General features: G+C 41.2%; 1 long non-coding RNA gene across 1 annotated transcript; it reads right to left on the reverse strand.

Moving 5' to 3' along the window:
• Window positions 1-1677: 1677 nt before the first annotated feature.
• On the reverse strand, window positions 1678-9189 carry LOC133504736 (uncharacterized). Its single transcript, XR_009796067.1, has 3 exons — window positions 7593-9189; window positions 2386-2543; window positions 1678-1991 (listed from the first exon to the last, which is right to left on the reverse strand). It is a non-coding gene; the product is annotated as an uncharacterized LOC133504736 (long non-coding RNA).
• Between the last annotated feature and the right edge of the window lie 502 nt (window positions 9190-9691).

Genomic DNA, 9691 nt, shown 5'->3' on the forward strand with positions numbered 1-9691 from the left:
TTGAATCTCGGTGGCTTTTCTCATTCCAATTTTGTCGTGCCCTCGGATTGTTAATGCCTAATTCTGGTGTGCCACTTTCTGTGTTTATTTGGGGCTAACTGTTAGGCTTGGATTGGATTGCAATCCAAAGAGGCAGGCTGACACGGGGCTCTCAGGGTGATGCCAAGCCATCTGCTTCTCTCGAGCTTCCAAACAGGGGAGAACTCTGAAGGAGCGGGGTGGGAGTAGGCTAAATAAAGCTATTATTTTCCCTGGAAAACTGCAGGCCTGCTCACCCATTATCCCCAAGAACCTGACAATATAAATGATGATCAGCATTTTCATATTAAAAAAAAGTACTAAGATTTTGTTACTGATGGAACCCCCACAAGTGCCCCGGATGGTATCACATCAGCAGTCCTGAGTCATCTGAAATGGAGTATATTAAGACATTTTGTTTCAGGAAGGAGAAGCCAAACAAGCAAAACAAAAACTAGTATAACAGTAGTTTGCATTTCAAACAACAACAACAACAATTTTCATTGTTGTTGTTCATGTTACCTACCATACATGTTTTTTGGGGACGTGGGAGGAAACCAGAATAAGCACAGGACAAACACGGGGAGAACATGCTAACTCCACAAACCGGAGGGCGGGTTTGCACCCCGGGTCCTTAGAACTGTGAGGCAGATGTGCTAAGCAGTCTTATTATTGTTGAAATTCCCACCAACACAATACGTCTTCGGTTGCAAGACACAAACAAGTCAGGTTGAAGGGAAGCAACACATTTTCGATTCTATTTTGGCAGCCCATTTGTTAATGTGTACTTGCATTTGTACTCCCTTAATGTCCTGAATGCCAGTCAGCGGCACTCAAAGCTGCATATCAATTACCTCCATTGCACTCCTGCATGTCTGATTTCTCTCAGTTCCTCATCTCGAAGAGGGAACAAACTTGCAGGTATGTGAAGTCCCAGTTCTGTGAGGTAGTGGATGACAGGCACTAAAAAAACATTCAGCGAGAGAGAACAATAGCAACTGGGAGCGCGGAGAATCAGTGACTGCTTTCCACCGACAAACTTTCTGCATAGTTAAATATAAGCATCGTCTCTTCAGCATGCACACCCAAGACAAATGCTACTTGGCAGTTTTTGAACTTTACATTCTGTGTTTTATATTGGGAATCTAATGCTCCACATTAGCATAATTGAGAATTCTTCAAGAATTGTAATTCTCATGTTTTGAGAATTTTATGAATAGTGTGTCTTCTTCTTTTTCTTTCGGCTTGTCCCGTTGGGGGTCGCCACAGCGTGTCATCTTTTTCCATCTCAGCCTATCTCGTGCATCCTGCTCTCTAACAGCCACTGTCCTCATGTCCTCCCCCACAACATCCATTCACCTTTTCTTTGGTCTTCCTCTCGCTCTTTTGGTTGGCAGCTCTATCCTCAGCACCCTTCTACCAACATACTCACTCTCTCACCTCTGACCATGTCCAAACCATCGAAGTCTGCTCTCTCTAACCTTGTCTCCAATAGATCCAACTTTGGCTGTCCCTCTAATGAGCTCATTTCTAATCCTATCCAACCTGTTCACACCAAGCGAGAAACTCAGCATCCCCATTTCTGCTCCCTCCAGTTCTGCTTCCTGTTGTTTCTTCAGTGCCACCATCTCTAATCCGTACATCATGGGTGGCCTCACCACTGTTTTATATGTATATATGTTTTTTTTTTAATGTATGAATATTGTGTAGTTCAATAATTCTTGTGTGTCAAATTCTTGTGGCGCTGAAATGTTCAAACATCCAGCCTTCTGATACTGAGACAGTAGACTCACTTAGGTGGCTGTGTCTTCACATAAAACAACTGGAGCAGACAGATAACACAAAAGATCTGGAGAGGAAGTGCCTCCACTTGCTCAGGAGGCTGAGTTCCTTTGATAAAAGCAGGACCTTGCTCATGACCTTTTCCTGCGTGATACTGTGGTGGCCTTTGCATTCTTTGATGTCATCATATGCTAGGGAGCAGACAGAGATACTTTCAGCTTGTGAATGCTGATCACCGGAGATGCAAAAAAATGCACACGGTCGTGCATTTCAAACATTTTGAAAGTTAGGTATTTTGAAGTAATTTGCGCTTGGTCAGGAATAAAGCACATAGACATGTACAATTAAGATTAAACCTGTAGATCTGATGTGAATTTTCCTGCTTTATCAAGGTCAAAAAGGTGCCTCTACTGTGGGCAGATGATGTTAATCAAAGTTAAAAGCTCAAGTAGCATTTTACTTCAGTCAAGCGGAGCTAAAGGAGGAATAGTTATTTGGCGAAAAATAGTTCTGTCATCTTTCAGGAAAATATCCTTCAATCAAAATTCAGTAAGTCACTGATGGTGTAGTTGTACACACGCCTACCTCTGGTGCGGGCAGCGTGGGATCGATTCCCGCTCAGTGATGCTGTCGATATCTGCCCTGTGACGGACTGGCGGCCACTTCAGGGTGTCGTCCGCCTTTTGTCCAAAGCTAACTGGGATAGGCTCCAGCTTTCCCGTGACCTTTGTGAGGATAAGCGGCTTGGATAATGACATGACAAAAATTTAGTAATGGTAAATCTACATTCAACTAAAACAGATCCTTTCATTGCACTATCCTGCCTCATTGTGGCCATTGAGGGATAATTCACTTAGCAACCAGGCATTGCCAGCTGTTGTTCCCAGACAAGACAACTGTGCATGATCAGACAAAAGTTGAAAAGGAAAATAATCAGATTTTCTTGTTCACTGTTTGGTAGTTTGAAGAAAGTTTCATTCAACATGCATGATAGAATACAAAATGTAAATATTTGTGTGTTGTGTGTTCATCCTTTGTCCCATCACAATCTCACACAAACACACAAATGCGATCAAAATATATCTAAACTCAACTTTTGCCTTTAAGTTATCTGGTTTGACACAAAGGGGGTCATTTCTTTCCAGTGCACAAAAAAAGAGAAAAATCAAAAAAGCTCGAAGAGCCATCTCACAATTCAATGGGGAATAAAGTTATTCTGTCAATGCTGCCATACTGTGCGATGACATCGGGTAGTCACAGGTCATGCTGCCCTCACGTCACATGCTTTCTCATGTTGACGGAGGAAAAAATAATTCCTTTTTGTAATGTCAAAACATGTTGACGTTAACTACATGTTGCTACTGCATTTTCAGTGAGAGCACATGAACAAAATGCTCGTCGACTTCCAATTTCTTCTGATTACCCCCCCACATTCTCTGTAGCCTCTATCCATTTTCTGCACAACTTGAGGTTTTTACAGTCAACGGTGAACTTGAATGAATCCCATTTGACTCTGGTTGCCAGCTAATAGATAAACAATGATTCACACTCACGTCAAAACAATTTAGTCTGTAATCAACTTAACATGCATGCTTTTGGGATGTGGGAGGAAGACGGAGTACAAAGTAAACTTCACAGAGAAGCGATGAGTCAGCTTCCAAAATTAGGACTATAAAGTAGACGTGCTAACTATTTGTCCACTGTTCACACCCAATCATGAAAATGGAATTGAGTTGTTGAACGGTCTGGTCACCATCCATAAACTGTTAATTCAATGCACGGCTATCTTTTCGGTACTCTATCATCATAACTGTCGTAGAAGGGTTAAAAAAAATAACGTGATTATGATATGCTAGCCATAGCTGGAGCGCTTCAAGATTATAATAAAGGGAGCCTATGCCCTCACATTGGAAAGCAACTTACTATGTAACACATAAAATCAATATACTGTAACTCTTTATGTGACAGTTAGAGTAGCAGCTACCTAGTAAGCAGCTAACATTTTATAGAGAATGATAGATAAAATGAATAAAACTATGTGGAATAGATATATAAATGGCTAAATGAAGAAATTAACCAATATTTTTATTGATGCCTTGTGTTCTTTTTCTTGAATTCTACTGTATGTCCTGGGGAGATTGGCCATCTTCTTCTCTTCCCATCTTGTGCATCCTCCTCTCTAACACCCACAGTATTCATGTCCTCCCTCACAACATCCATCAACCTTTTCTTTGGGATTCCTCTCGCTCTTTTGCCTGGCAGCGCCATCCTTAGCACCCTTCTACCAATATATTCACTCTCTCGCCTCTGGACATTGGAGTCTGGCATCTCTAACCTTGTCTCCAAAACATCCAACTTTGGCTTTACCCTCTAATGAGCTCATTTCTAATCCTATCCAACCTGCTCACTCCAAGCAAGAACCTCAACATCTTCATTTCTCCCACCACTAGTTCTGCTTCCTGTTGTCTCTTCAGTGCCACTGTCTCTAATCCGTACCTCATGGCCAGCCTCACCACTGTTTTATAAACTTTGCCCTTCATCCTAGCAGATACTCTTCTGTCCCAAAGAACACCAGACGCCTTCCGCCAACTGTTCCATTCTGCTTGGACCCATTTCTTCACTTCCTTACCACACTCTCCATTGCTCTGTATTTTTGACCCCAACTATTTGAAGTCGTCCACCCTTGCGATCTCTTCTCCCTGGAGATTCACTCTTCCCCCACCACTCCTCTCATTCATGCTCATATGCCATGCAGATTCCATTTCAGTACTTTGTTTCTGAATCCTTCTTAAATTCTGATTCTGCCATTATCAATCAATGGACTCCTCAATAACAAGAAAATGGAAAATAAAGTTGTCCGTGAAATGTTTTGTGCAATTCCGGGAAATAAGCAGCCGAATCACATGGTTTGGGTACCCAGTGGCAATGGGATGTATAATAACTGGGTCAATATGTCTGACAAAAGCCCCCCCGCCCCGCAAAAAAAGAAAGGAAAATGAATCATACAAAAGTTGAGGATACACAAACTGAGAATTCACAAAGTTTCCCCATCACTGGATGAAATACTTAACCATCTTTATAGCCTGGGTTTCAACCTTTTCACTTTGTGGAACTACAGTATATGTCAAAGAATCAAGGATGAGCTTTTTTGTTGAGATCCACACGCGTCCGCCATCACAGCAGATGAGAGTACAACTGACGGGGGTGACAAGCGGATTGAGCTGGAGCCTTTCCCATTGTTGAGGTGATGCTCTGTACCACAGGCAGCATTGCCTTCCCAGTATCCTCCTCCCCTGCATGAAGCTGCCTGATAGATGTCTCTGTTTTGGTCACTGATTCGAAAAGGTACCCTGCATCTACCCTCGTCAAGGTCACGAGCTTGTCGCCTCAGAGCAGCTGCGACTCTTTCAGGAGTGGCTTTTTTCAGCCATGGACCTTGCCTGCTGTGCATTTATACAGCACTGTGCTCACTTGGTTACAATGCAACCTGTAAATCTTGAAAGCAGAGAATTTCACTTACCTATTTATACTCAGAAAACTTCCAAAATATTTTTATCAAAAAATATTGTGTTTTCACCTTCCAGGCTTAACAATATATTAGCATGCATTTTAGAACACCATGTTTCTTATTTATAATCTATGAAATACACCATGAACACAAAAAAGCCCTCAATCATCTTATTGAGTTGCTGCTTCGACACAGCAGCTCAACTCAACTTATTTTTTTTTTATCAGTTCTGCAACTTGTCTGTGGATGAATATAAAAGTTCACCAAAGCAATTTAAACTTTTCACCTGCTCAAATGCTGTTCTGTCAAGACTGAATGTTGATTCCCCACACATGTTTCCATTTGGTTTCATCGAGGGCTCAATGCGATAGGAATTATTATTAGTTTCTTCGGCAGTATAGGATGTCATACTGAGTTAAATGTTGACTGCCCTGCTTGCACTTTAGGGTCTGTTATTTTCCAGCGTTGCATTTTACCTTTCTCATGTCTTTAATACGTACACTTTTGGCGATGTGATTCTTAATGCTTGGAACTCACAGAGGTGCTGCAGCCTATCCCAGGTATCTTTGGGGAACAGGCGGGGCACACCCTGAACTGGTTGCCAGTCAATGTTCCCTCAAATTTTTTCCGTGTCTGAGCAAACACACTAAGACCGTGAGCCCTCCTTTTACCACTGTGAGCAACATCAGATGTACCTATTGTGGTCAATCAGTGTCATCCATTGAAGTAACATGGCTCATTAAATGGTTCAGATTATATTCCCATCAGAACATTTTTAAGAACAATTTTGTGTTTTTGCAAATTTACACTGAAAATGTCAAACAACAAAAAAAAATACATTGCTAACCAAACCAAGCCAACTATGAACTAAAACATTTTAAATGTCGCTTCCAACTTTGTTTTATTTATTTATTTTTTTAAACCCACAATGATATCCCCGTCTGTTTTTGTTGGTTTAAAACTGAATCACTGTTTTCAGAATATCATTAGCAATGCATGTTGAAAGCTGAATGATGCTCCCAAACAGTTTTAGGGTTAATGCTATGTTGCCTCCTATATTTAAAATACAGAATTAGCTTTTTGGGCATTGTATCGTCTGTGCTTTTATCCTCAATCAGGCTGTGCCAAGGTGGAATTTTTACATTACACCCCAATTGTAATTACCCCTTTAAGAACGGAGGGGGTGGAGTCAGGTAAACTTGGAAGTGCACTGTGTGGCCTTGTGTGGCCTGTCAGCAGCTCGTTGTGAGAGGCTGTGTGCTGCCATGATTTAAAAAAAAAAAAAAAAAAATAGACGTCAGGCTATTGTTAACGTCCGCTGGATCTCTTTTCATTTGCGCTGAGAATGTGCGGCAAGTGCCCAAATGCGCAGTTGCGGATCTTAGAGGGAACATTGTTGCCAGCCAATCGCAGGGCACACAGAGACAGACAACAGTCACACTCACAATCACACCTAGGAGAAATTTAGAGTCTCCAATGAATGCATGTTTTGGAGATGTGGGAGCAAACCAGAGTGCCCGGAGAAAACCCACACAGGCACGGGGAGAACATGCAGATTCCACAGAGCCGGGTGCCGAGATTTGAAACCTGGTCCTTAGAACTGTGAGGCTAACGCTCTACAACCTCACCACAGTGCTGCCTATATACTGTTAGAGCTTTAAAACATTCTGTATCTTGAATTAATTTCCATGGAATAAATAGCGGGACAACCCAAGCTTTTTTTTTATAAGCCTGTTTACAAGACCATCATAATAATGTAGAGTGGAAAAGGAAGTTAAGTAATTTCCATGAGAAACACGTCACCCGAAACAAAGCAAAGGGATTCTCGTTCTAATCCTCTTTGTCACGTCCATAAATGCTTTGGCAGTGCAGATAGTGGTCATGTATGTCTAATCTATATAAAAACTCTTGCTTGCATGTTTTACAAGGCCCGCATGCCCCGCTCTCCTGCGGCTGTCCCCACGAGCAGTGCTCCCTCCCTGCTAATCCAAACAAATCTCACAGCCTGACCACGCTGTCAGAGCACAACCTGGATTTCACCGCACTTATCAGCCAGCGCCACATTGCTCTGGAACGTTGCCACACTCTGCGCGTTGCCAAAAACAAAACAAAACTCAAACCTCCAGCACGCGTCCAGACACACAATACGCATGCAAACAGAAATATGATCATTTTTCGTGCCCAGCTGGCAAAATTGTAAATGTATGCAATGAGCAGGAAGGACACATACTGTAGCAATACAATATCTTGCATTATAAGATGTCAAAGTACCATATATTCTTACCTAGTGCTTGGCAGTGTTTGTTTACGCAAGTGCAGAGAGTGCTCCAAGGCATCTTTTCAGGGCTGAGGTCTTTATTAGGGGGGGGATGATCTCATAAAAAAAAAAAAAAAAAAACTTTGAGCTCAATGGCCACATATTGGTAAAGACTCTGTCTACCATGTCGATATTTCGTGTCTAGCTGCAACATATGCCCGTTCAGAACAGCTTAATTGTTTTCCCAAATAATGTGTCTTAATGTTTTTCCTAGGCTGCTCCATGCAATGTATTTTCAGTGATTACTACCTGTAATAGTGCTTGCTCATGTGGGGTTAAATTGGATTAGTTTGAAAGACCTCTAGACCTCTTCCATACAAGAAGTGCCACAAGATAATCTTTGTTTCTTTGTTTCTATATCTTGTAAATTCAACAAATGCTCACATGGTTTGGAGAATACAGTAAATTATTGATACTGATATTCTGAGCGAAATGCATATGACATGGCTAAATGTACGCATTATTATTATTATTTTGGGTGGAGGCACTGTTGAATCTGCTTTTAGGGTGGCCTTGATACTAGGCATCTATTTAAAGTGTTGCTGTTTTTTTTGCTAGTCAAGCTGATAACACACCCAGCAATCATTTGGGGAATAGCAAAATTGTTAAAGAATGCAACCCTGATATAGCTGACACACACACATACATGCGCGCGCACACACACACACACAGACGACCACACACACCACCTCCATCACCTCTCGCCACTTTTGTTAATTTGGGTCACTATGTCACCTCAGTTGAGACCAAGGTTCTCTCATTAACAGCATCATATGAACTAATGCATCAGTGTCTAAAATGCACACCTTAGGGGTTGGGGGTCTGGGAGGGGGTGGGGGGTGGTTATGCCGAGAGAGCGAACAAAGCACGATTGCTTTAATGCAATTATGGCGAACCCATGGCCCCCTGAATGAAATAGCTGCATTGTCATATTTTATGGTTTTCAATATGCCGATGAATGAGCCACAGAGGACTATTCCTTGATGCTGAGAGAGGCGTCATTGATGATTTTCATTTCACAGCCTAGTGAGCACATTCACTGTGGTCTTGATGGGAAAAGAGCGCGAGAAGGTTCAGCTGCAGCAAGAGCTCTTGATCTGATATTACCATTACTGTCAAAAACGTCAATATTGTTTTGAATTAAAAATAAAAAATTCTCGTCACGGAATCACCATATCCAAGTTTTTTATTTTTTTTAAACTGATTCAATGGTGAAAAATGAATTAAGTAAAAGTAGGCCCACGCAAAGAGAATGCCAATCCGTTCATGTCAACCCTGAGATTTTTAAGGTTGTTATGGAAGTGGGACTATCAATTCTTTTCAGGATTGTATATCAAATGTGTACACCGTCACTTTCACGTTAGGCACACATGTACCATTTGAGATTGAGCACCCCAGAATGTAAATTGTATTGTCTCATTCCCAATCTATGACATTATCCATATCAACAGTGACGTCATAAGACTTTAGAGTAAAAACCAAAGTAGTGATTATTTATTTTAAAACATCCCTCAGGCACGTTAGAGCACAATATATTTTTTCTAAATTCCCTGTAAATTTATGCATAAACAATATGAATAAAACCTCATCCCACCTTGGTCGATGTCCATTTTTTTTTTTACTGTGGTTTTCTAGTCTAGTAGAGTAGAGTAGACAAGGCTGTGCAAACAAAGTTTTGTTGATAAGCAATAAAGGACATCTACACATCATATAGAGTCTTCCCTGAGTTGCAAAAGAAAAGAAAAATAACAAAATAAAGGACCTTTGATTTGAGAACTCTTCCCATAAGTCTGATCAGTGATGCTGCCTTAAGCCTTTATGTTCACTAAAAAGGGCTGGTGTGCAAAATGTTACTAAAGGTTACTTGTAGTTTCTTGTAATTACACTATGTTGAGCAATTAAGTCCTCTCATAAATTCAGATTGAAGTATACCCTGTTTTTTTCCAACAGACTGTCCTTAAATATGAAGATGGAACACAAACCTCTTGAGATTTATATATACAGTGCGTTAAGTCTTACTATAAAAGGCCACTAAGGCGGCCACAAGACAATACAAACTCTAGGCC

The sequence above is a fragment of the Syngnathoides biaculeatus genome, chromosome 8, assembly GCF_019802595.1.
Source record: "Syngnathoides biaculeatus isolate LvHL_M chromosome 8, ASM1980259v1, whole genome shotgun sequence".
NCBI lineage: Eukaryota > Metazoa > Chordata > Actinopteri > Syngnathiformes > Syngnathidae > Syngnathoides > Syngnathoides biaculeatus.